General features: G+C 61.2%; 2 protein-coding genes across 3 annotated transcripts in view; one reads left to right on the top strand and one right to left on the bottom strand.

The window, feature by feature from the left end:
- Nucleotides 1-11,999, bottom strand: part of FLRT1 (fibronectin leucine rich transmembrane protein 1) — an 85,096-nt gene extending 73,097 nt beyond the window's left edge. Inside the window, exon 1 of the mRNA XM_043452608.1 lies at nucleotides 11,822-11,999. The gene's annotated coding sequence lies outside the window, so the exon portion shown is untranslated. The remainder of the gene's footprint in view (nucleotides 1-11,821) is intronic.
- The window catches only part of MACROD1 (mono-ADP ribosylhydrolase 1), a 152,816-nt gene that overhangs the window by 106,856 nt on the left and 19,884 nt on the right, over nucleotides 1-26,076 (top strand). The window lies entirely within an intron of this gene.

Below are 26,076 nucleotides of genomic sequence, written 5' to 3'. Positions count from 1 at the left end.
AGCGACAGGCCTTTGCAGAGCCTCAGTTTCCTTATCTCTAAAAGGGACAGATAACTATCCACAACCTGGAGGGCTGCTCTGAGGAATCAAGGAGACAGTACACATACACACCGATCCCAGACACAGTTAGAACTCCGTGAACAGCAGTAGCTGTTGTCATTATTACTGTGATTACTGTTATTTTTTTTTTAAATTAACCCCCCCAGCTTCCACGCCTCCTCCCCAAGCCTGAGTCAGGCCAGGGGCCAGCACCCTCCAAGGCCAGGTCTGAGAAGAGTTCCTGGGTCTGGGCAAGACTGACCACACCCATCCCCAGCCATCCGAGGGTCCAGGGCAGCCCCTCCCCGCGGAGACCCCAGCCTCCTGCAGACAAGAGCCTCTGTCCTGCTGACCCCAGGTCAGGGCAGGGGCAGTGTGTTGGCACAAAGGCTGGGCTCTGTCTGTGCCTGCGGCGGGGGCAGCTGCCCGCGGAGGGCCCTCCCGCCACAATGAGGCCTTTGAGCAGCTACCCGCAGGAGCTGAGCTCTCCTTGAAGGCCCCCGGCTCTCACAAGTCTTGTCTGTCTGTGAGGCCACTGGGCCAGCAGGCAGCTGCTGCGGGGGAGGAGGGCTGATGCCCACCCTGCTGCTGGGCACACCGCCTCCCCGGCCTCCTCTCCCCCAGAGGATGCCTGGCCAAGGCCGGCTGCAGCCTGAGAGCCAGCTTGGGCCTCGGGGGATGGAAGGGAAGGCTTGTCCACCTCCCTGCTCTCAAGTGACACGTCCAGGCTGGGCACACCGAACACGGGGAAAGCCCCGTGCCTCCCACCCCAGCCTCTCAGGAAGGCACTGCTGGGCCGTGGCTCAGCCTCCAGGCTTCCCTTCCTCTTAGCCTCAGTTTTCTCACCTATAGAATGGAACCTCCAAATGCAGTCTCCACCTCCACCCCCAGAGCATCCATGAGAGTCAAATGAGACCCACATTTAAGGCTCCACCCGGCGCCCAGCAGGGACAGCCCATCTAATCATAATCATCACAACTCCTATCTGGGACCCGGCTTCAGCCCCAGCTCAGCCTGGGGACCTTGGCCTGGAGACGGAACCTCCCTGAGTCTCCGGTTTCTCTTTTATAAGATGGGCCAATGCCACCCACTCTCAGGGCTGCTATGCAGGGAAGATCATTTATCAACCCGCCTCAGGCTCAGGAAGCCTTGCTTGGATGAATTAACGAATCCCAGATTCCACTCCGGAGGAGTTATGTTACAGGGAGGCCTGCCCAGTGCTGGGGGATGGGCGGCAGGAAGGGCTGGTTCCCGCAGGCAGTCAGGGTCGGCTTCCCACTGGAGGCAGCCAGTCACCCAAAGTGGGGATTGAGGGTGGCCTTCTGGACCAAGGAACAGCTGAAGTGTGAGTTACGTCGTCCATAGGACTCGTCAGGGAGGGTCTGGAGGAGAGGCTGGTGGGCTGGGAAGGTCTGAAATGCCAGGCTTTGGTCATTGTTTCAGGACACAGGGAGCCACGGATGATCTCAAAGCCAGTGAGTGACTGGATTGAGTATGAATTCTTAACTGTCTGGGAGTGTCTCTGCTAGAGGGCAGGGATAGGGGATGTTTCCACATGGCACCCTCTTTGCTGCCGCTGCAGTTTAGAGCGGGCCTGTCAGCAGTGTGTGAGAAGGGGGCTTGGGGCCAAGCAGGGCCGTCCGGAGCCTGACCCTCCGTAGGTCCTAGTCCCAAAGCCAGCACTGCCCAGGGCTACCCTGATGCGCCCCTGTGGGCGGCCCTGCACCCAGCACCAGGGATGCAGAGCCTGGGTTCAAATCCCGCTCTGCCCTGACCTGGTACAAACGACACTGCCTCTCTGAGCCGCTGTCTCCATGTCTGTGACGCGGGAAAGGATGCCTGAGCCCCACCGTGGCCCTGGGGACCATTAAGTTCAACACTCAGAGGCATCTGCTGGTGGGGACCCCTGTTCCCTCCTCTGGGGCACCCTGACCTTGGAAGAGGGGAGCCTGGGGACCAAGGGGGACCCGGGTCTCTGTGGGGCCCCGACGAGAGGCAGAAACCGTGCCCAGAGGCCAGTGTTCAGATCCCACCCCTGCCTCTCAGCAGCTCTGTGCTCGTGACCCTCCGGGCCTCAGTTTCCTCATGTGTAATAAGACAGTGGACACTCCACGCCACAGAGGTGCTCTGAGGACCGCGTGAGACGTGCCTGTGAAGCTCTGGGCCCAGAGTGAGGACTCAGTCACTGCTGCTGTTTCCACATGGCTGCTCTGAATCCCCTCCCGTGCCCCCAGAGAAGCTGAGGCCACTTCCTGTTTTGCGGTGTCCAGGGGTGCAGGGACTTGAGGAATCACACAGTTGATGGCTGCAGGGGTGTGGAGCCCCCCAGTCACCCCTCCCAGCAACCGGCTCCCCCTCCCCACCCGGGAGACCCCCGGAGCCGTCTCTGGACTCTGCATCCTCAGGACCCAGTGAGGTGGCCACGGCCCCCACCCATGCCAGAATCAGGGCAGCCGCACCCCAGTCCACACCGAGTCTGGGGCTGAACGACGCTGTTGCGAGTCCCCCCCTCTGCCTGTCAGGGCCCCGGAGGACACGGCCTCCACCTTCCCCGGTCCAGGCCACCAGGTCAGCCAGGTCTGGCCGCGCCTGGTCCAACAGGTCCCGTCCTCGCAGGGCCAGGCTCCCCCCACCTCCTGAATCAGGGGAGGGTGGGGCACCCCTCCTCCAGCTGCCCCACGAAAAGGGCCTCGCTGCAGAAAGCCGGCTGAGTAAATAATGACATTTCCTCCTCTCTCCTGCACTCTTCGCCCCTTTCCCTTCCACAAATAAATTATCAACATGCCCAGGTCCCGGCGGAGCGCAGCATATCGCTGGGAACAATGAAAAAGCTTTTAATAGGATTCCAGGAGCTGCAGCCACACGCTTGGGGCCCTAATGGAGATTGCTCCATGACCGCAGGCCGCCCATGCCCGCGCCCCCTGCGCCGCCAGCTCCTCCCGGCCCGGCGGGCAGCGAGGCCCCGTGGGCTGCCCGCTGACGTCACAGGCAGTGTCTGGCTCCAGAGAAGCCGGAGGAGGGGGCGGCACGTGCCACCACCCCGTGGGTCCACTGCCAGCGATCAGGCCGACCCGGCCGGGAGGGCCCCGCCTGGCTCCCCCTGCAGGGCTCCTGGTACCTCCGCCGGCCTCCCCTGGTCCTCACACCCCACTAGGGTTAAAGGGCAGGACTGCGCCTGCACATGGTGGGGCCTCAGGGAGGGCAGCTCAGTGCAGGGGAGGGGACAGCCTAGAGGAGGCTCTGAGCCCAGAGGACACAGCCTAGGAGGAGCCAGGTAGAGAGGGGAGCAGGGAAGATGAACCTCTCTGCCTCGGCTTCCCACTGAGGGCATCTGTAAGGACCAAGGGTGCCTTGATGCTTGCCCTTCCTTGGTGTGACCTTGGGTGACTCACCAGCTGTGTCTCAGTCTCCCAGGGTAAGATCAGGATAATAATAGCCCACCTCAGAGGCGTGTTGGGGGGACAAACCCAGTTAATACCACCGGCTGCCTCCATCTGTGGGCGGCTACCTCTAGGACCATGACCACCATCTCCTTCCTTATGTGTTTGGGGTGAGGGGTAAGAGGCCCTGTCCTGGCTGTGAAATCTTGGTCCAGTCACTTTGTCTGCGCCTCGGTTTTCTCGTCCATAAAATGGGTTGTTGTGAAGCCTCAAGGAGTCCTGGCATGGCGCTTCGTGGCATGCGGCGCAAACAGTAAGCACTCAATAAAGGCAGTTGTGATGGCCTCGCTGCTGCCCTCCCAGGAGGAATCTAGTCACCGGTCCCTGTGCCTGGCCTCCACCCGAGGCGTGGCACCCAGGAGGTGCCCAGGAAGTAAATAACCAAGGGGAACCCACCTGACCCCATACCAGGAGACTCACCTGGGCAGAAGGTGACATCAGAGCCCCATGCTCTGCCTTTCCACAACTGGGCCCCTGACCCCTCTCACTCCTACCACCCCCCAACCCTAGTGCTTCCCGGAGAACTTGGGGGCTCAGTTCTCCCCAATCCCCCCAGAGGTACCCACATTCCAATCTGCCCCTCATCACAGCTGAGTGGTCTGGGTGCCCTCCTTTCCCACCATCTATCCACCTGCTACCCACCTGGGCTGCAGACGTCAGAGACCAACCTCTGCCCCGTGAGCCTGCTAGCCAGGATGGGAAGAGGCTAGCACATGCAGCCCCCGCCGCTTCCAGAGCCCCCAGCCGGGCCAGCATCCGGGCGCTGAGTCTGGCAGGACCTGACCTGTTGCTGAAGTGCTGCTGGTTCCTGCAGAGCCCATTTTGGACACTGTCACCCTGTATCTTCACACTGACCCGGGGAAGTATGCTCTGTTGGCCCATTTCACAGGTGTGGAGACTGAGGCACGGAGAAGGCAAGTGAGGTGTCCAGGGGCACCCAGCTGATAAGTAACAGGCAAGATTAGAACCCAGGTCCACCAGCCTCCAGAGCTGGGGCACTTTGACCCCACCGTCCAGCTGCTTCCCGGTCGATCCCGACTTCCACTTGGCCTTGGAGAAGGCATTTCTCCACTCCGTGCCTCAGCCTCCCTACTCACAGTGGGAAGAAAATGAGCCAGGCAGAGTGTGGGCATGGCACCGCCCAGCCCCCTCAATAGCTAAGTCTAGAGGTGTCTCAGGGCTCAGAGTCCCAGAGCCATGATGTTCTTGGGTCCTTTGGGACCTAGTGGTCCAACCCCTTGGTCAACAGTAGTGGGGAGACTGAGGCATACAGAGAGGCAAGGCTCTGACTGGGTGGTGGGGGATAGGGGAGTGTGTGTGGTCTGCCTCCCTGAGACAGGTGGGCAGTCTCTAGCAGGTACAGTCTCCATAAGGAGGGGAAGGGCTTCTGAGACCCCTGCCACACTCTCTGTGCTAGGAACCGTCTCTCTGTTCGCTGGCCAGCCCCACACAGCGGGCCAGCCCTCCCCCTGATGCTGGTCCCAAGCAGGTGGCCCCGCCGAGTGCCATGCCGGCCTGTCTGCTGGGCTCCCTCCTGGGGTCAGAGGTCAGGCTGCAAGGCTGACAGTCTCTCGGCCTCCTCAGCTGGGGCAGGGCTTGAGGAAGGGCTGTCACCCCAGCTTCTCACTCCTTTGCATCCACCCCCTCCCCAGAGAGCTGTTGTTTAGTCACTAAGTCACGTCCCGCTCTTTGTGGCCCCATGGACTGCAGCACCCCAGGCTTCCCTGTCTTTTGCTATCTCCCAGAGTTTGCTCAAATTAATGTCCACTGAGTCATTGATGCCATCCAACCATCTCATCCTCTGTCGTCCCCTTCTCTTCCTGCTCTCAATCTCTCCCAGCATCAGGGTCTTTTTCCAGAGTCAGCTCTTCACATCAGGTGGCCAAGTATTTGAACTTCAGCTTCAACATCAGTCCTTCCAATGAGTATTCAGGGTCGATTTCCTTTAGGATCGACTGGTTTGATCTCCTTGCTGTCCAAGGGACTCTCAAGAAGAGTCTTCTCCAGTGAGACAGTTCGAAAGCATCAGTTCTTCGGCACTCAGCCTTCCTTATGGTCCAACTCTCACATCCATACATGACTACTGGGGCCCAAGAAAAGCAGAGGCTGCCCTGTCTACATGGGCAAGAGAAGCAGGGGCTGCACATGAAGAGGCCCTGGGCAGGGTGGGTGGCAGCCACTCAAGGCGTTTTTTAGCAGTGGGATCTTGGGTGGGGTGGGGGCGGCTGTGGGGTTCATTCAGCAGATCCTGGCTCAGCCCAGCTCAGGCCGCAGGTTAGGAGGGACGGGCGTGAGCCTTGGGTGCAGGAGTGTGAGTGTGTGTGGATGTGTGGGAGGTATGATCCACCGTGCACACCTGTCTCCCGTCCTGGCCTGACTCTGCCACGACTGGGACTGTGCATAACTCATCAGGGGTGGGCTCCGGGCCTGGCCTGCCCTGGGCAGCCTCTCTGAGTCTCCCCATCCTCGCTAAACGTAAGCCCGCTACTCAGGGCAGGGGCAGCACAGCCCAGCCTAGGAGCCCGGTGGGCCTGCCGGGAGCCAGATTCCCTGAGACAGAACCAGGCCCCTCCAGTCTGACCACAGCAGAGCATGTTTAAATCCAGGTCATCCCAGGAAAGCCAGGGGGCAGCTCCCTCGAAGGCCTGCAGGAACATCCTTGACCCAGGACCTGGGGGTTAGGGGGGTGAGTCCCTTGAGGGGCAGCTCAGTCCGGCCAATTTCATTCCCAGGAGTCTCAGCTGGCAGGTTGGACCTTCCGCTGCTACCACACCAGCTCCCGAGGCATTTCAGCCAAGCCGTCACCTTTCACTCACCCATTCCCTGCACCCCACTGCGCACCTACTGTGTGCAGGGCCCCCTTCCAGGGCTGGGGACGCACCAGTGAGCAAGACAGACAGACACAACCCCACCCTTAGCCATCCCTGCCACACAGGGCCTCCGATCCCTGGTCCCCAACCCCCCACCCCCCCACCACCCAGGACCAGCCCAGCCAGGCATCCCCCGCCCAAAGCAGCCTATGTGCCACCCTTCCAGGGTCCCCTGAAAACTCAGCTCTCCTCTCTGCTCCACCAGGCAGCCCTTGGCAGCCCGCCCCCAGGAGAAGCCCATCCTGGCGCCAGCGCCCAGCAGTGTTTGTCGGGACTTGTTCCCGCAGCCCTTCCCAGGCAGGCATCGCTGGAGGTGGAGGCTGGAGGGGTGACGGGCCGACAAGAGCAATTTGCTTCTGTAGATAAATGCCGATGCCGCGTCCTCTCCTCTGAACTCAGTCCCCCTTTCCTCGCTCACACGCTCTCTCCCTTTTTTTTTTTTTTTTTACAGTTTGCTAAATCTGTTGTAATCTGGTGCCAACGATTAATTCAGGCAGAGGGAGGGAACGGGAGCAAAATGAAGCTGCCACAGAGCTGCTTCTCGAGAGCCGTGCAGACAGGAGCGGCCAGGACCAGCATCTCCGTCACCCCACTTTTAATCCCGGTTTTAATGAAGTACAAAGCCGTCCCCAAAGGCTCAGCCGCTGCCTCCCTGCTAGCGAACGCCCACCCCACCCCCACCAACCCCGTACGCAGAGAGTGCACACCTGGGCCCATCCGCCCTCCGGAAGCCTGGGTCCGGCGCTCTGCCTGGGAGGCAGTGTCCCCTAGTGGTTAGCTGAGCCCCATACAGCTGGGGCCTGGAGCCTCCAGGAAGCCCCGCCCACGCTCCCTTCTTCCCCAGCCCCACTTCTGAGGGAGGTTCCGAGCCAGGGGAGGGGACGCCCTTCATCACTAGCAGTTCTCGGTCTACACCGGGGTCCTCTGTCCCCATCAGAAACAAGCCCAGAGATTCTCCCTCCTGGCCCGTCAGAGACTGCCCCCGCAGGTGGACACACAGCTCTCTCGGGAACAGGGGACCACCCTCCAGGGCCCCCCAACCCCTGCCCAGGAGGACTAGGCAGCCAGTCGTCGTCGAGGCCGGCCCAGGAGTCCTGAGAGATGGAGATGGACCAGCCAGCAGGACCAGGGAGGCGGGACACAGGCTCCCAGCAGACCCGCCTGCAGAGGCTGCCCCCGCCCCCCGCACACACGGCCCCTTCTGCAGGCTCTGTCCTCCGGGCCCCTTCCTCCTGCCCCTTCTCACCGACTCCTGTTCCACCCTCACCTCCTTGGCTGAAGCACCCGCTCCCCTCATCCCGGGCCCCAGCAGGCTCCCCGGTCACCCCCACCTCACAGGGCTGCCTTCCCGCCTTCAGAGCCCAAGGCTCCGAAGTAGGAGAGGAAGCATCCGATCGCAGTCTGACCCCCGTTCCCAGCTGTAGCTCCCTGAGGGCAAGACTTGCAGCTGCTCTGGTTCCCCTCTCCCCAAGCCTCCCCTCCACCCCCTCAGAGCCCAGCCCCGCGCCTGGCCACAACTGGTGCCCAGCACTGAATGAATGAACGGATGAATGGGCAGGAACGGAGGGAAGGAGGGAGGGAGGGAAAGATAGGAAAGCCAGGGGTGCCATGTGAGCCAGCCCCACCCCGCCCACCGCCACGGCAGTGTCTGTGCCCGGCCCCCCAGGTCCCCAACACCGTCACATCCCCAACTTCGCCGGGTGGGAGGCTACACGTGCAAGGCCATCGTGGGAGACTCAAACCCCAGGGCTGCACTGGATCCAGCAAACAACTTCCATGAGGCGAGGCGAGGCCCCCGAATGCTGACATCATCCGCAGGGCCGCTGACCCCAGGGAGCGGCTGGGCTCTGGGGGCCGCGGGCAGGCGGCGGTAAACAGACCTCCACCCGCTGCTCAGGCAAACAGGCCTGCACAAACATGGCCCTCTCTACAGAGCCCTCTCCGCTCCGGCTGATGTTGGGGGGCGCCGGGCCGGCTGGGGTCGCGTGGCATGGCAGGAGCACCCTGGGGTCACACAGTCTGCCCACCTGTCTTTTCCTCTGGCCATCTGCCCCCGTCTCCTGGCCTTCTTTGGGTGACTGCCTCGGGGCAGAGGACAAAATACAACCGCCTTGTGCCTGGTACAAGCCGGAGCAGGCCTGAACTTTGTCTCGGGGAGAACCCAGGTGCTGGGGAGGGGAACCCCCAAGCCCACACATCAAAGGCAGCAAGCAGGCCTGAGGCCCACGCCAGCCCCACCCTTCCAGAGCCCTTGAGGCCCCTCTGGGTGGTGAGCATTTGGGGCCTCAGCCACGCCCACACACCCCTACTCCCCTCCTGGTCCGAACCAGCACAGCCCGTACGCCCCATCCCACCAAGGGCTCCAAAATGAAAACCCCTCAGCCTCACCCCGTAGCTCCTGGACGCTCCCACTGACACTGGGGCTGCCAGCCCCCAGCCCACTGAGATGAGATCCCACCCAGAATGGACTTTGCTGGCTGGGGTGGGGGGACCCGGGGCAGTCCTTCCTGCTCCTCCAAGGCCTGAAGAAGCTGAAAGCCCTCAGCCCAGTGTGAGCCAGGGGCTCCCAGGGCACACTGCCCCGCTAGGCGTAAACTCTGCTAGAAGCTTCAGATGTATCATCTCCCGGGGGGTTCCCCCACGGCGGGTGCTGCTGTTGCCCCACTTTACACACAAGGATATCGAGGCCCGACGAGATGCAGTCATCTGCTTGAGGTCAGCAGGCCAGGCGGAGAACCTCCCCAGAAACCACAACCCTCCCCGAGGACCCTGGGGGCAGAAGAGTGGGCCCCGCCGAAGCCCCGCAACAGCCCTGGCCAGGCCCCACCTCTGAGACCAGGCCGTTTCCCAGCCCTGACTCCGGGGCAGCCTCACTGGCTGGGGAGCTGGCGGCCAGCAGGTCCCCGGTTGCCAGAGGACACACAGTGGGGCCATCTGCCTCTCGGGGCAGGGCCTTCCCACTCCCCGCCACTCCTGAGCCGTCCGCCCCCTCCCAGCACTGCCTCCCTGCCCGCTGCCTCTGTCCCACCTGATGGGCAGAGGGGGCTGTGCCCAGCCAGCCTCAGGGGCCTCATCCCCCCACCCGACACCAGGGCAGCCGCTTCTTGACACCTGCCGCCGCGCTGGGCCTCGGCGGGCAGTCAGCCGGTTCCGGGCCTGCCTCTGTCCCCTGACACCCGCTGTGTGAGGTCCCCCTGGAGCGCCCGTCCATCTCTCGGCTGACGTGGAAGCAGGCACGCACACGCCCTGCCATCCCACGCTCAGGGTGCCCACCCATTCCCCCAGGGTGGAGGAGCCGCTGTATCCCCCTGTGCAGGCAAGGAAACGGGTGGCCAGAGGGGCAGGCCCAGGGCCACCCCGTGGGTGACACGGGCTCAGCCAGCAGCCCTCAGTCTGCACAGAGCGGAGTCTCGCAGGCCAGTGCCCTGCACGCAGAGCCCTGGCAGCAGGTGATGCGATGGGGTGGCAGCCCCCACCACCTCCGTAGAGCCCAGCTGAGGGGACCTCCCGGGGGCTGAAGAGGAGGAGGTGCCAGGCGGAGGGGGGTACACGCCAGGAAGGACGCTGACATTGAGGGTCAGCGGCAGGCTGTTGTCTACCATCAGTCCCCGGCCTTTGGGGAATCTGACCCCCTCGGCCCTCCAAGGCCTCTGTAGGTGCCCAGAGCCCTCGGGGACCCCTTCAACCCCAGAGCAAGACATCTGTCCACCTTGCCCTACGGTGTAATGCATCCTGTCCCCGCTCCCCCAAGCTCAGCCTCGGGGGTGAGTACACTCAGCAAGGCAAAGTGAGGTTCAGAGAAGCAAGGACTTTCAGCCAGTAAGTGGAAGAGCGAAGGCCCGCAGGCCAGGGTTTAGGGGAACTCCTGCAGGCTCCAGCTGCCCCAGGACACACCTGCCTTAAACTCATGGCCGGGGAGACTTTTTACAGAAGTGTCCAGCCCCAGCTGTCTGTGAGATCACGGGACCAGGGGCACACACATAACACCCCCCAGTACACAGACACTCTGTCTGCCTTCCTCTCTCCTGCTCTCAACCCGCGGCTGACCCCTCAAGCCAGGATGTGACAGCCTCCTTCTGCCCCTCACCCCTACCAGGGCCTCCCCTCTGCCTGATTAGTACCCTCTCACGGGCAGGAGCCCTGGCTGGCAGCTCAGACCATTTCCATTTAAACCTCCGAGGAAGCCCTGCACAGTCGCCCACGGAGTCGGCTCCAGCTGACAGGTGATGTTTGCGCCTCTCCTCTTGGGGCTGGCAGGAAGACATGCCATTGGCTTTCACTACAGAAATCTGAGCCCGGAGCCCCTGAGCGTGGCCACCTTGCCGGTAGCTGCTGAGCAGAAAGGGACATGCCCCAGCCCACCTTCCTCTGCCAGTGGCATCCTGCATTCTACGGGCTCCATGCGCCCATACAGACAGCCTGCTCCCCAGCTCCTAAGCTCACTTGGGGAGGGAAATCAGAGAGACTGGTCCCTGAGGACGCAGGGGCCAGGGTGGGGCAGGGTAGGACCCAGATGCACCCCACCTCTGCCCCCAGCCCAGGCTTCATTTATTCGCATCAGCGCTCTGGCTTGGGCCACAGGGGCCTCGCACAGCCCAGCTGGGCTGTGTTTGAAGCCACACACGCCCCAGAGAGCCTCAGAGCCCTCCGGGGCGCCCGCAGGCCTGGGGCAGCTCCCTGATGTCACCCGCTCCACAACTTTGTCCTCCTCCGAGAGCTCTGATCAGCCAGGGCTCCCTGTAGCTGGGCAACAACACTCCCCAACCTTCCGGCCCTGAGCCTCCAGGCCCCGGGAGGAGGGGCGACCCCGGCCTCTGGCTTGGGGGTGGGGGGCACCGGCAGCCCCCCGCCTCCAGCCTGGAGGTCCCATCGTTCTAGCCGCCAGGTGCACCGCCCTGGTCCCCTGCCCCGAGCAAGGCTGACAGTCCACCGCGCGCACGGGGAGGGAAGTTGGAGGCTGCTTAAGCCCCCCTCGAAGTCGTTTTAAAAATAAAACCTCGCTCCAGCCGTGACTCACGAGGCTGGTGGGAACGGGAGCGCGGCGCCCGGGCCGGCAGGCTGCCTCTCTTAGCGCGCTCCAAGCCCTTCGGCTCGGAGAGTCGGCACCGTCCGGCTCAGCTAGGCGACCCCCGCGGGCAGGGCCGTCTCCCTGGGGGCGCAGCAAGGGCTGGGGTCGGGGCTCCCGCCGAGCCCCCGCCCTTTCCAGCCTCTGCTGGAGAGTGGAGCCTCCGGCCGCGCACCCCGCGCCTGCCCGCGGCGGAGCGAGCGCCATGGGTCCTCAGCTGTCGACTCGGGGTGGGGGGCACCCCCTCCCCAAATCCCAAAGGCTGCACGGTCCCCGCGGCAGCCGGGCAAAGCCGGGCAGCGGGATCCTGCGGCGCCTCCCTGCACTCGCCCTCCCCGCCCCGCTGGCCCCGGCGCCCCGTCCCGCACGCGCGGACCCCGGCCCCCGCCCCGGACATCCATCCTTACCTGCGCAGCGGCCGGGGAGGCGGGTCTCCTCGGGAAACTTTGCGGCGACGACTGGAGCCTCAGGGGTTATTCCAAGGAGCGGGCGGAAACTGGAGCCGGAGGGTGCCCAGGGGCGCCCGGGAAAGGAGCCCCCGGCGCGCGGCGGGGCGCGGTGGCGGGCCCAGGGCGGGGGGCGCGCGGCGGCGCATCTGCCCGGCTCCGGCGCCCGGCGGAGCCACGGGGGGCGTGCGCGGGGCGGGATGGGGGTGGGCCGGCGGCCGGGGTGGGTGCGCTCGGCCGGGCGAGGGCTAGCAGCGGTGCTTGCGCGAGCGGCGGCGGCGGCGGCGAGCAGGGCGCGGGGAACCAGGCTGTGCGGCGGCGGCGGCGGGGGCCGTGCGTGCAGGCGCGGAGCGGGGCGGGAGGGGAGGGCGGGGAGGAGGCGACGGGGGCGGGGGCGCCGCGCTGCGCACTGGCCGGCGGGACCTGGCGCGGGAGGCTGCGCCGCCGCGCGGGGACTCGGGCCCAACCCGGGAGACTCGGCCTCCACGTCCCCCTCTTCCTGCCCTCGGCTAAAATGGATGGGGAGGTTGGGGTGTCTGTCCCCAATGAGGGGGGGAGGCTGAGGAGGGAGGCTCCCAGAGCCAGCCTCCAGCGCGGGGGGTAGGGGGGCGGGGAGAGAGAATCGGGTTCTCGCTCACGTGCGCCTCCCCTTACACCCCTCCTCTCTGCACTCATTCATTCATCCTTCCAACCAACCCTCCATTCATTCATTCACAAACAGCTACCCATCATCTATTGTGCGTGCCAAGGTAACCCCTTCCTCCCTGCCTGGCGCCCCTTCCCCCTCGCTTGCCTCGCTCACTTTGCTCTGCCAAGCTGCCTGAGCGGGCAGGGCCCCCAGCCGGGCCTTGCCCCTCACCAGCTGACTGTGACCTTGAGTCAGTTACTTAACCTCTCCAAATCTCAGTGTCCCCTGTTGTAAAAATGGGAGCACGAACAGCCTACCTCCAAGGGTTAACAGGAGGGTTGGAGGAGTAGGAAGGTGCCCAGGGCGGTGCCTGGCACACATGAGGGACTTAGGAAGTGTCTGCACCTGTTGTGTGGGGTCTAGTATGAGGGTGGGGGTGGACCAGACCCCCCTCATCTGAGCCTGGAAAGTCCCCATGCTCTTGGCCTTCTCTAGGATACTCAGGAGGCCCCCCTGTCTGTCCACACGTCCCCTGGCCAGACCTTGTCACCAAGCTCGCTCGGTCATCCAGTCCTGCAACCCTTCCCCCTGGAGGGCTGTTCTGAGCAAGTCCTTAACCTCTTCCTGGAGCCCCACCGCCTCCATCTGGGCCCCACAGCTTGCCGGTCCCCCCACAGAATCCCCAATCTGGCTGAGACCTCCTCTGCCAAGTCCATCCCAGCCCCTTCCACCCACTGTCCCAGCTGCAGGCGGGTGATAGACCCTTCGAGGAGCCCAGCCTACCCTGTGCTTTGCTGTCCTTCGGTGCCTGGCCAGCCCCCTCCCTGGGACACCCCCCTGGCTTCTCCCTGGGGGAAGGTTGCCGTCAGGGATGCTGGCCCCTGTCTCCCCTACGTCCTGTGCCCGCCCGTCCCTCTCGCCACCCCCCAGCCCAGAGCGAGCACCCCTGCCTGGGCCCCTCTTTCCTCTCCCTCCCCATTTCCTTCCCCTGCTTTATACTCAATTCACCAAACAGCTATTTTTTTCCTCCCAATTTTTATTTATTGTCCAAACAGCATTATCCCAACAATAAAGGAAAGAAAAAGAACCCACAACGCCACCACCCTGTGGCGTCAACAGCCTCAGTTCCTCCATCAGCCTCAGTCAGCCGCTGTTCCCTTCCAGGCTTGTCCACGCACTGTCGGCTGTAATTTTTACAGAGCTATGGTTTCCGTTCCGCCTCCCCAGACCCCCAGATGGACGTGGGGGCCCTGGGGCTCTGTCTTCCCTCTGTCGTGGCACTTAACAGGTTGCTCAGGAATTATGTCTGGGTCTCCCTCCTCTTCTAAACTGAATCCCTTGAAGGAGGGACCCCTTTCTGTCCCTCCCACCCGCACGCCAAGCACAGGGCTGACACAGAGCAGGCACTCAGAGCCTCAGAGTAGAGTGGATGGTATGGATATAGCTCTTTTTTTTTTAATATTTATTTGGCCGCGCCGGGTCTTGGTTGCAGCACGCGGGATCCTTCATCTTCACTGCAGCGTGGGAGAGCTTTTACTTGCGGCATGCAGTATCTTTTAGTTGTGGCATGTGGAATCTAGTTCCCTGACGAGGGATCAAACCCCAGACCTCCTACATTGGGAGTCTTAGCCACTGGACCACCAGGGAAGTCCCCGTAACAGTGGTTTTAACGGCTGCATGATAGTCCATCAAGCTGATGTTCCCGGTGGCGAGACACAGTTCAGGGAACGTGGAGGTCCGCTGTGCCGGTTGCTTTTTGGGTACCCAGAACCAAAGGGAATCAGGCCCTGCTAGACCCCGCCCTGGCAAAGCTGGAAATCCAGCAGCGGGGTGGACACTTCAATAGTTAAAGCTTAGCAGGATCTCCCTGAAACAGACATTGTCACCACGTGGCCCCAGGACACAGGGGCAAGTCAACTGCAACATCAAGGACAGCTTTCCAGGGGAGGTGGCCCTTGAGTTGGGTCAGGAGGAATGTTCTGAGCAGACCCCAGAAGCTCATTTCAGCTTCTTGTCAGGGACGTGAAGTAGCCTGGGGTTTGGAGATCTAGCATTCTTGGTTGGAGTTACGGGGTCACAGTCAAGAGGGCCGTGGTGGAAGATGAGATGACTGATGTCAACCAGGCCAGGTGTCCATACAGGGCCTTGGACAAGTCTGGAGAGTCTGGTCTTTGTCTCGGAAGGGGCAGGGTGCCAGGGAGGGTGGGTACAGCAGAGGCACTATTGGTCGTGAGGTTCAGAAAGATCGCTTGTTCATTCGGCACACACTTGCTGAGTTGAGCCCCTGGGTGCTGCGGGGCTCCCCAAGGGCATGGGCTGGTGGGAGCCCAGCCCAGGAGGACTGAGCTAATCTTCGAGCCAGGCACTCACAGAGATGCTGTGTGCACAAGGCAGCACGGATCACACGGGGACAGTTTCAGCCTTGGGCTCACCGAAGCCCCAGCTCCCCAGGCCCCAGGGCGACAGTAACCCAGGCGGTGTCTGGCATCCAGGTGCAGTGGGCCCTACTGCTGGGCAGCCGGGGTCACGCTGGCCCTGCCTCCCCCCACCTGCCTGCCCTCTAGGGAGTTCTCAGATGTGGACTCTGCTCACCGCCCCCACCGCTCACCCGCTGCTGACCCTGGCCCTACGCCAGCCTCCCTGTCCCTTATCTTAACGGGGTCACCACGCACCTCCCGAGGCTGCCGTGACAGTCTGCTGAGGCCCCGAGAGGAAGGTGCTTTGTATACTGTGAAGTGCGGCGACAGCACAACTCATCGTGAGTTATTGGCAGCTGAGGTTGTGCCACTCTTGGCCCTGCCGAGGCTTGCTCTGGGCTGGGCTGGGGGCAGCAGGAGACACTACCTGACCCACAGGAAGGGTAGGGTCTGCCCCGCTGGATGGTCAGTGGGCATCACCAGGGACCCCTTGTCCTCAGACTCGGTGTTGGGTGTCCAGAAACGAAGCCCCCGAGGGAGTGGTCAGGGGTCAGCACCCCTAAACAGACTAAGAGCTATTGTTCAGAGGGCATGACCTTGGGCCAGCTGCCCAAAAGTCAGAGGCTTAGCCTGACCCCCAGGCCCCAGCTTGGACATCATCTCCAGGGAGGGTAGACCTCCAGCTCCTCACCTGGAGCCAGAGAGCCTCCCGGTGGCCCCATCTGTGGGTTCTTGGTCTTGGAGATCACTGTCTTCTGAGGCCCCAGGGTCCCCTGCCTCTGGGGACACGTGATGGGGGGTGGGGGCGAGAAGTGCCGTCACCGAACACCTGGCCATCCCAGACCGCGGTCTCCTGGTGACAGCCGGGCGCATCCTGTTAGGTTTCCTTGAATCACGGGCATGTAGCCTGTGAGGAGGCTGGCGGTACACACCTGGCTGGGCACACCAGTTCCCCGCAGAAAGTCACAGCAACTTCTCTGATCCAAGTCCTAGCACCACCACGCTCCCCCTTCCGTTCCGCCTCTGTGCACTAGACCTTTGCATCCCGCACAGCACGGAGGGTTGGGCCCCAGGGCAGAATTTCTGGGGCAAGAAGGCCCCAACTCAGGAGGAAGTCCCAGAGAGGGTGCTCCAGGGAGCGGGCACAGCAGGGGCAAAGTTAGGTCGGACAAAGCCAGCAACTCCCGAGGACAGGTGCTGGGGGCCGTGGGGAAGGGTGGGCAGGGCAGCCTGTGGCCGGGCTGGGAGCCCCCCTGCCCCGGCTTCTCTCTGCCGCTGGGTGCACTCTTGCCCACAGCACTGAATCAGGGGTCCCACTACCCTGCCCTCTCCCGCCTCTCCGGACCAAGTCAGCTCCTACTGACCCCTCAGCCCAGGGCTTGACCATCCTGTCCTTCGAGAGGCCTTCCAGAATCCATTTTTCCCAATGGGGTCACTTGCTCTCTCTTCCCCCCTTGTCTTCCACTTGGAAGGGTCTATATTTTTTTTTATAATTTTAGTTATGTATTTATGGCTGTCCTAGGTCTTCACTGCTGCAGGCGGGCTCTCTCTAGTTGAGGTAAGCGGGAACTACTCTTCCTGGTCATGTGCGGGCTCCTCATTGCGGTAGCTTCTCCTGTTGCAGAGGAAGGCTCTAGGGCACGTGGGCTTCAGTAGTTGCCGCTCCTGAGCTCAGCAGTTGCTGCTCCCGGGCTCCAGAGCACAGGCTCAGTAGTTGTGGCACTCGGACTTAGTTGCTCCAGGGCATGTGGGATCTTCTTGGACCAGAGATCGAACCTGTGTCCCCTGCACTGGGCAGGCGGATTCTTTACCACTGAGCTGCCCAGGAAGCCCCATTTTGTGTGATTTATGTGGACGAAACTTTCACATCTCTGAGATCGGGGCGTGGCCGGCAGTGTTTTCTTCCCCGGTTGTACGTGAAGCTTTGCTGAGGCTCAGGATTGATGGAGCCCGTGTTCTTTCTGTGTTTCATTACTGTCTGTCCCTCCCAGGAGACAGTGAGCCCCTTGAGGGCACATCCTGGGCCTCTCGTGGTCCCTGCGTGTCCCCAGCACCTGCTGCGGCGCCGGGCACCTGGGGAGAAGAGTCAGGCGCTGCTGAGGCAGCCCTGCAGGCACCGGTGACAGAGCTGCCCGAGGCCAACTGTGATTCCTGAAAATGCCCCGAGATGACGGTTCCAGGGGCTCCAGGGGGAGCCACACACTTCCGGGAGTATGGCAGCGTGGGGTCCTGGAGTGTGTGTGTGGGTGGGGGTGATGGGAGGTGAAGGATGGAGATCCGGACTGACAGCTACCACCCTGGGTGGGTGGGGAGAAGGACGCAAAAGAAAGTCAGAACCGGCCCACAGCAGAGGCAAGACCGTACCACCCCAGGGCGCGGCGTTCCCCACCAGCCCACCCTCCCCGGCCCTGGCAGGACTGAGGCTGCTTGTCTCTGATGGGCCCCCTGCCCCTTGGGAGCCCCCTCGTTCCCCCACAGATGACATCACCACCACCCCATTCCCCCACCTCCTCCAGGCACCCGGGGCTGCCTCTCACTAGCCCCTACCCCCCTCACTCCTGGGCCCTTTTCCCAGCAGAAGCAGTGCTCCTGATGACGACTCAAGCGTTTCTTGACTCTGGCTATCCTGCACCTGTTACACACATCCCAAGTCAGGTTCAGGAAGGGAGACGTGAGCTGTGTCTTAAAACGATGGCCTGAGCGGAGGGGTCAGCCCATGCCGAGGCCCGGAGGGCTGGGTGGGGAGCAGCTCGTGGGCAGAGGGCTGTGGGACCCGGGAGAGGCTAGAAGTACAGGCCTGATCGGGAAGGAAGTTGGAGGGAGGAAAAGAGAGGGCACACACCCACGATGTTGGGGAGCCAGGGAGCAGGGTTCCCTGACTGCCCGGGGAGGGAGAAGTGGAGGGCAGGGTGGAGGATGGTGGGGGGTGGAAAATTCGGGGTTTTGAGACTGTAGGCTCAGAGACCTGCTGGAGCCCCACCTCCACGGACAACCCCTCCACCCCACCGCCGCCCCTTCTCAACCCCCCGCAGACCTTCTTCAGGGCTCAAAATCCTCCCCACCTCCTCCTGCTCCCACGCCTGCCCCAGTTTACTGCCTCGGTCTCCACCACCACCCAGGGGCTCTTGAGGCCCCGTGCCCCGAGTAGGCCACCTCCCCGGGGGACTCAGTTCCTGGGCCCTTCCCCTTGGGTCCTCTCTGTCCCCCCAACAAGCTCCAGTACCCCAGGGCAGCTGAAGCCACTGAGGCTGGGGGTGGAGTCGTGGGAATCTGCAGATGGGGTGTCCTGAGTCAGGGTCCCCAGCCCGAGTCCTGGTGTGGAGCAGAGCTGTGGTCCAGGTCCGGGGTTGGGTGGGGTCACTCAAGGCCCCCCAGTCTGCCCGGCATGGGTGCAGCCAGGCCTGGCAGGTTCTGAGCTAAGTACTCCTCTGCGATGGGGCACTGGGAGGACCCAGAGAGGAGGGACACAGGAGGAGGGGGAGGGCCCCGGTGACAGTGGGGGATGGGGTTGCCCAGCAACCACCACGCTGCCGCTGCCGAGGAGGGATCCTTAAAGAGCTGAGCGGAAAGGCTGGGCCTCGGAGGGGCTGAAGCACCGCCTCGCATACCAATGGCTGCCACCTCCTCCTGCCAGGAGTGCGGCTCCAGCTGGGAGGCCCACAGGCCTGGGAGCAGGGGCACCCAGCCCAGGGCCACCTGAAGCCGCTGGGCTGGAACCAGGCTGGGGTCCTATCTGGTCCCCACAGGATACAACATGGGAGGGGCCAGAAGGCCACCGTGAGACCCTCAGGAAGGGGGCACCCTGAGCTCTCGGACCCCAGGGCCTGGGACAGGAGGGGCCTGGAGCTTCCCAGTCCCACCCCTGGCCCTCCCAACAAAGGAGCACTGGTCTTAGAGCCAGGTGAGTGTCTCAGTGATAAAGAATCCACCTGCAATGCAGGAGCCGCAGGAGACACAGGTTCGATCCCTGGGTCAGGAAGATCCCCTGGAGGAGGGCATGGCTACCCACTCCAGTAGTCTAGCCTGGAGAATCCCATGGACAGAAGAGCCTGGTGGGGCTACTGTCTGTGGGGTCGCAAATGTCAGACTCGACTGAAGTGACTGAGCACGCAGGCACGAGTGACCTCGTCTTGGCCGAGTGACCTTGAACGAGCCACCTCCCAGCCTTGTGCGCTGAGAGCCCCAGACAGGACTGCGCAGAGGAGGCGGCCGGAGAAGGCTGGGTCTGGGGGGTGGAGTTTCTGCAGAAGTCCTTCCTGGTGTCTGACACGGTCCCTGCGTCTCACACGGGCTTGCTGCCTTTCCTCAGTCTCTATCGGGAAGAAGGACGTCTCTTTGATCTCAGTACCACACCTCATATTCCAAAAGCAACAACAAGGGTGAGATTCAGCCATGTGGTCTTCTGGTTCCTTTCCTTTTAGGGCCTCGGCTTCCCCGTCTATACACAGAGGGGCTGGACTAGCTCAAGGGGACCTCGCCGGGCTCCGAGGATGCACCTCTGGACTTCTGCCCCCCTCTCAGCATCACGGGGAGAGCTTCCTTCCAGCTTCCTGCAGGGGTGGAAGGTGGGGGCCGGGGCATCACAGAGGCCAGAACCCCGCTGTTCCCTAACACCAGGGTGCTCCTTCCATCGACTGGGTTGAGCCACATTTGGAAGCCAGTCTCATGCCCTAATTGGTCCCTGTGGGTTTAGCATCACCTCTCCTCCCGGCCCCCCGTCAGCCCATCCTCGGCCACCACCATCCCCCCAGCCCCTCCCTGCAGGTCTGCTCCCTTCAGTAGGCTCCCCCTCAGCTCTGAGAAGCCGCCTTTTTCCCCCCCAGTTGTATTTATTTATGGCTATGCTGGGTCTTCCTTGCCGCTCAGGCCTTTCTCTAGCTGTGGCGAGCGGGGCCTAGCCGCCAGTGGCAGTGCGCAGGCTTCTCATTGCAGTGGCTCCTCTTGTTGGAGCACGGGCTCTCGGGCGCTTGGGCGTCAGTCGTTGCAGCCCGTGGGCTCCGCGGTTCCGGCTCCTGGGCTCTAGAGCGCAGGCTCTGCAGTTGTGGTGCACGGGCTTAGATGCTCCTCGGCATGTGGGATCTTTCCGGACCGGGGATCGAACCCGTGTCTCCTGCATTTGCAAGTGATTCTCTACCATTAAGCCTCCAGGGAGGCCCCGGAGCTGCTTTTTAAAGTGCTCGCCTGACCCTGAGGCTGCCTCACTCTAGCACCCTCCACGGCTCCCCACGGCCATGGGAGAAGGCCAGGGCCCCACGGTCCTGGCTGCCCCTCTGCCCGAAACTCAGCCTCGCTCTCCTCTGGACATTTCAACCAGATGGGGCTGCATCAGCATCTGTTGAATGAGTGAATGACACGGAGAGCAGATCTTTGGTGCCAGCCATGCGGGCCTCCAGGACGCAGGAATGACCAATCAGGCCAGGACCTCTTACAGGCTGCCATGCTGGTAATGAACCAGCAAATAAAAGAGAGGATGGGATCACTCCAGGACCATGAGATGTCCTCTTAAGGAAATAAACAGGGTGATAAGAGGAACAGGGTGGGAGGCACTTCAGGGGTAGGCCTTTCAGAAGAGGTAACATTTTCATTGAAGACCCCAAAGATGAGCAGGAGCCAGCTTAGAAAAAGATGGACAAAGCATGTGCCAGGCAGAGGCGGGGCAGTATGTGCAAAGGTCCTGGGGCATGAGAGAGCCAGACCTATTCGAGGAAGAGAAAGAAGTCCAGGAGACCAGGGAGAATGTAGGATGGAATGCAGCCATGCATTTGTGGAGGGGAATATAGATTTTATTCTAAGTTTAATAGCAAACTATTTGAGAGTTTCAAGCAGGGAAGTGACATGATCTAATTTATATTTTAAAACGATCATCTGAACAACCACTTTGGAGAACAATTTGGCAGTAACTAGTTGAGTTAAAAGATGTTCATATACCACAACCCAGCAGTCTCGTTCCCAGGCATAAAGGAAATAAATTCTGGACCTGGGCTCATGGGCTGTGTGCAAGATGCTACTTTGGCTGGGTTTGCAAGAGACAAAAATGAGCACATTTGATGGTCGGTGGGAGGACAGGTGGATGGGTGTGGGACTGTCCCAGCCTGGAATATTATCACACAGCCACGAAAGCAGACTGACCAGAGCAGCCCGGGCCTGCCTGGTGAGCCGCCCAAGCCTCACTGTGAAGGGTATCAGCCGATTCCAGGAGCTCCACTTTCTAAGACACGAAGACCTGGGTAATAGCCTGTTGAGGGACATTGAGAGTAAAACTCTAAAGAAAATGCATGCAGGACTTCCCTGGTGGCTCAGTGGTAAAGAGTCTGCCTGCCAGTGTAGGAAATGCTGGTTCCATCCCTGGTCTGGGAAGACCCCATGTGGAGCAACGAAGCCGGTGACCACAACTACTGAGGCTGTGCTCTGGAGCCTGGCCCAAGAGCTGCAACTCCTGAGCCCACGCACCTAAAGCTCGCGTTTCGAAACAAGAGAAGCCCCTGCAATGAGGAGCCGGCGCAGTGCAAGCGAAGAGTAGCCCCCACACCCCAAAACTAGAGAAAGTTGGTGCAGCAAGGAAGACCCAGCACGGCCAAATATACATAATAACTTTTTTAAGTTGTTGAAAAGAAGGTAGTATAGTAGTAGTGTTAGTCTCCCAGTCATCTCTGACTCTCTGTGACCCCACGAACTGTAGCCCGCCAGGCTCCTCTGTCCATGGGATTCTCCAGGCAAGAATACTGGAGTGGGTTGCCATTCCCTTATCCAGAGGATCTTCCCGACCCGGGGATCAAACCCTGGTCTCCTGCATTGCAGGCAGATTCTTTGCCATCTGAGCTACAGGAAAGATGTTACAGAGAAAACATATGCCAAATTCAGAGTGATGGGTTCTTCTGCCAGGGAGGGAGGGTAGGGCTTCATTCTATGATGTTGTATTTGTTGGGCTGTTAGTGGGGTTGAGGGACCATGTGTGTGTGTGTATGTGTGCACGCATGCTGCTTTCATCAGTAGAAAAGGAACACCCGTTGCTGGACAGAATGGAGGGGAACCGTCTGCTGGCCAGGGCCAGCAGAGGAGCCGTCTGGGTGGGAGGCGATGGTGGCCGGACCTTAAGGGGAAGGGGAAGTTGAAAATGCAACCCCCGACCTTCCCAGTTGTTCAGAACCAGCAGTCTTTCCCCCTCCCAACCTGTGGTTAGTTTTCTGCTCAATTAGCCCCTGGTTCTCAGGCTCCTCTGTCCATGGGACTCTCCAGGCAGGAATACTGGAGTGGGTGGCCGTTCCCGGCTCCAGGGGATCTTGCTGAGCCAGGGATCGAACCTGGGTCTCCTGCACTGCAGGCAGATTCTTAACCATCTGAGCCACCAGGGAAGCCCCAACTTTTCTTCTCCTTTTTCAGGAAGAAACGTGAAGCTCAGGGCAAGGGGCTGCCTGAGATCACCCAGCAGGCTGGGGGCAGAGGAACCTGCGGCCCTTCCTTAGGGGCCATGGGCCTCTCTGGCCGAGAGGGACTGAGCAGGAAGTCCAGGCTGCCTTCAGGACCCACCCACAGTGCCTCTCCAGGCGGCCTTTCCAGGCCCCTCCCCCAGAACCGTCCCCCCCACCCCTCGGGGCTCCCCTGGGCCCCAGCCCCTCGTTCCCGCACAGCTGGAGACTGCGCCGCCCGGCTGGCTGGGGCCCAAGTCATCTCTTGTAATTGGGTTTCAGGGCTGCTCGTGGTTATGCTAATGGTGGGACACTAGGACCCCTGGCTCCTGGGGGCGGGGAGGCCCAGGCTGCAGCCAGGGTCCCACAGCACTGCCGACTCAGCACTTGCCTTAAAAATCCGTCTGCCCAATTCAAAGCCTGGCTTCCTTGCACGAATCACGTTAACCTCTCTGAACATCTATTTCCTCATCTGTAAAGTGAGAAAAATAATAGTACCCACTCATTAGGCTCTCCAGGGAGGGAAGGGTAAAATGAAAGAATCCACTGGAAACGCTTGGCCCAGCGCCTAGCACAAAGAGTTTGCTCGATAAATGTGTTATTAAGTATTTTTTATTTTTGTTTAACGTCTAAAAGTTCCTCCAGGAAAATGTGAACAGGGGTTAGCCGATTCTGTGTGATGAGCTAATGGGTGACTCACTTTTCTTTTGCTTTTTTTGTATATTATCCAACCGGGGGCAATGAACATGAATTTCTGGCAACACAAAGTGCCAATAAGTGGAAGGTGTCTGGGGAGATTGGAGAGTGGGTGTTGAGGGTGGGTGGGGTCCAAGGGTTTGGGGTCAGACTTGGGGGCCTCTGGCTGGGACGCTGGGTTTTCAGGGGCAGAGTCCAGGCAGGAGGGGATCAAGGAGGGGCCTAGACCAGCAGGAACCACAGCCCGGTCATCTGCTTTGAGCTTAAATAGCTGACTGGGCGGCTTTTGTAGGGAAAGGCATGGGGGTGGGATGCCCGGGGCAGACCAGGGAGCCGACTGCAGAGTCCGGCTGCACATGGGTGAACAGGGAGGCCCATCTGAGGTTCAAGATAGCAGAGGAATGAGAGCCCGGCCCAGGGCCAATGGGAAGGAGGAAGCTGAGGGGGAGACTTTAGAAAGGGGGCCCAGCTGCTCTCTGCAACAAGAGAAAAGCCTGCACAGCAATGAAGACCCAGCATAGCTGAAAGTTCCCAACAGATTTAGGGAATCTCAGGGCTCTGTTCAGAGAACGGAGTGAGAGGCTCGATCCTGGAGGCAAGCAAGCCAAGTCTGGCTGAGCAGCAGGCTGAGTGGGCCAGGCTCCAGAGTCAGAGCAATGGGATTGAAATTCTATCTCCACCACCCTCAGTGAGTGGCCTCGGGCCAGACACTCACGTGAGCCTCAGTCTCCCCATCTGTAAAATGGAGCTGTGCATCCAGCTAGTCCCCATGCCTCTCCCTAGGAGGCCGGTGAGCAAGCCTTGATGAGCAGAAACTGCTGTCGTCATTACTGTTGTTGTCGTTTTAAAGCTTTATTTATGTATTCGTTTTTGGTGGTGCTGGGTCTTCATCGCCACACTCGGGCTTTCTCTAGTTTCGGTAGGCGGGGGCTGCTCTCTAGTTACGGTGTGTGGGCTTCTCATTGCGGTGGCTTCTCTTGTTGCAGAGCAAGGGTTCTAGGCACGAGTGCTTAGTAGTTGTGGCGCGCGGGGGCTTGGTTGCCCCAAGGCATGTGGGATCTACCAGGACCAGGGATGGAAACAGTGTTCTCTGCATTGGCAGACGGATTCCTAACCCCTGGACCACCAGGGACGTCTGTTGTTATTATTAAAGCAACAGCCTGGCCGCATCCTTCTCTCCGGCTGACTGGGGAGAGCGGGGACCCCAATCCTGCACTGTGTCACCACGAAGCTCTGTGATGCTGTGACGGTTTTACAGGCATTTTAAACTTTATCATCTATGCCCCAGAGACCTTCACTTAGCTGACCTCTCCATGCCCCCACGCAGAAGGACACGCCCCAGGGAGTGGAACAACTGGCCCAGCATAACGGCTGGGGGTTACAGGACCCGGCCTTGCAAAGCGCAAGGACGTTGCCTCCCCGGGTGTGGATTGTGGTCTTGGACTTTGCCTCTCTGGACCTCGGTTTCCCCGTCTGTAAACAGGCCGGGAAGGGGTGTGTATACACACGTACACACATGTTAAGATGATCAGCAGAGGTCCACGTAAAAGCCTGGCGCTGAGAAGTGTGAGCCCCCAGGCGCCCCCCCCCCCCAGCCTGGGGAATGTCCAGTAAGCCTCTCATTTTCCACCAGGCAGCCCCACGTTACAGGACAGTGACCTTGGCCTGGGGGACGGAGCTTGTCAAACACAGCAACTGCTCGCGCAGCTTGAGATGCCTTTGAAGTCTCTTGTTCTATCTTCAAAAATTCAGCACATTTCACATTCTATTCCATCTGTGGGGTGTTTCTAATCTAAAATGTGTTTTAAACGGCTTGCCCTCGAGTAACAGGGACACCCACCGCAGCCCTGCAGGAATGCAATGGTGTTGATTTCCTGGGAACAGAGTCCCCAAACCACCCACCCCCTCCTCCACATGAGGCTGGGGCCGCCGTTCCACCGTCAGGGGTCTGTCAGTCAGTCAGTCATCACCTCACTGGTACCAGGCGTTGTGCTAGAGTCTGGGGTACCACGGAATGGGTGGGGCTGTTCTGGGGGGGAACCAAGGAGGAGGACGAAGGAGGAGGTCTGAGAGGGGGTCACCTGGAAAGCGCAGTAGCCCCTGGGCCCCCCTCCTGCCCCATTGCCCTCTGACCTCCCCCCTAACTCTCTCTGCTTCGGCCACAGCAGCCTCCTGGCTGTGCCTCCAACCTTCCAGGTGCGCTCCTACCTCAGGGCCTTTGCACAGACCAGCCTCTGCGTGGCCCGTGCGCTTCACAAACGGCTCCCTTTTCAGCAGGTCCTCAGTTCCTTCTAGATGAGCCCCTCTCCACCTGCCTGCTACTCTCTCCTCCCTTCTCTACACGCTTCACAACCTCGGGCGCTAATGCTAATGGTAATTCTCATTTGAGTTTATTTTGTTGTTTCTCGACTGTTGGATGATGAGCTCTGTGCCAGCCGTCTGGGTCCCAGAGCCTGGCACACATCGGGGCTGCATGCGACTCTGTCAAGTGAGAGAAAGCTGAGACCTGGCCTTATGGGGAGGGTGGAGGAAAGCAGGCCAGGCAGAGGGGCTGGGTGATTTGGGGGAGCAGGCCCCTCCCCGAGCCTGGCCCTGGAGGCCGGACGAGGGCACGTGGCAGCCACGGCCTCCGGAAACACCCAGAGGGGCTGCGCCGGCCGCAAAGTCACCGCTGTGCCCGCTCACCCGGCTCCTCCCTGGCCCAGTAACCTGCTCAGCGCTTTCCTTGGGTCACCGAGTCTCCTCTGTGGCGGCCCAGCCCCGCTGGAGGATTTAGTCCCCGTCAGGGAAAGGCCAGCCAGCAGCTCCTACACGGCCTCCTGCCTCTGCCCTTGAACCAGCCCTGCCACCTGCACGGCCCCCACCCCCAGGCCTGCCTCCGAGGGCCCCCCCGGGGGGCTCCTCTGCAGGGCCCCTTGGATGAGAGCAGGGGACCCCATGCAGCCTGGCTGAGTGACTCTTGGCACAGTCGTAACCTGTCAGGTTGGTTCAGCAAATTGTTGGTGGGCGCCTGCTGTGTGCCAGTCTCTGTGCTCAGCGCTGGGACACACTGTGGACCAGACACGGAGC

This window comes from Cervus canadensis, chromosome 29, assembly GCF_019320065.1.
Source record: "Cervus canadensis isolate Bull #8, Minnesota chromosome 29, ASM1932006v1, whole genome shotgun sequence".
Taxonomy (NCBI): Eukaryota; Metazoa; Chordata; class Mammalia; order Artiodactyla; family Cervidae; genus Cervus; species Cervus canadensis.
Note: the sequence above shows the minus strand (reverse complement) of the source record. Positions and strands in the feature narration are given on the sequence as shown.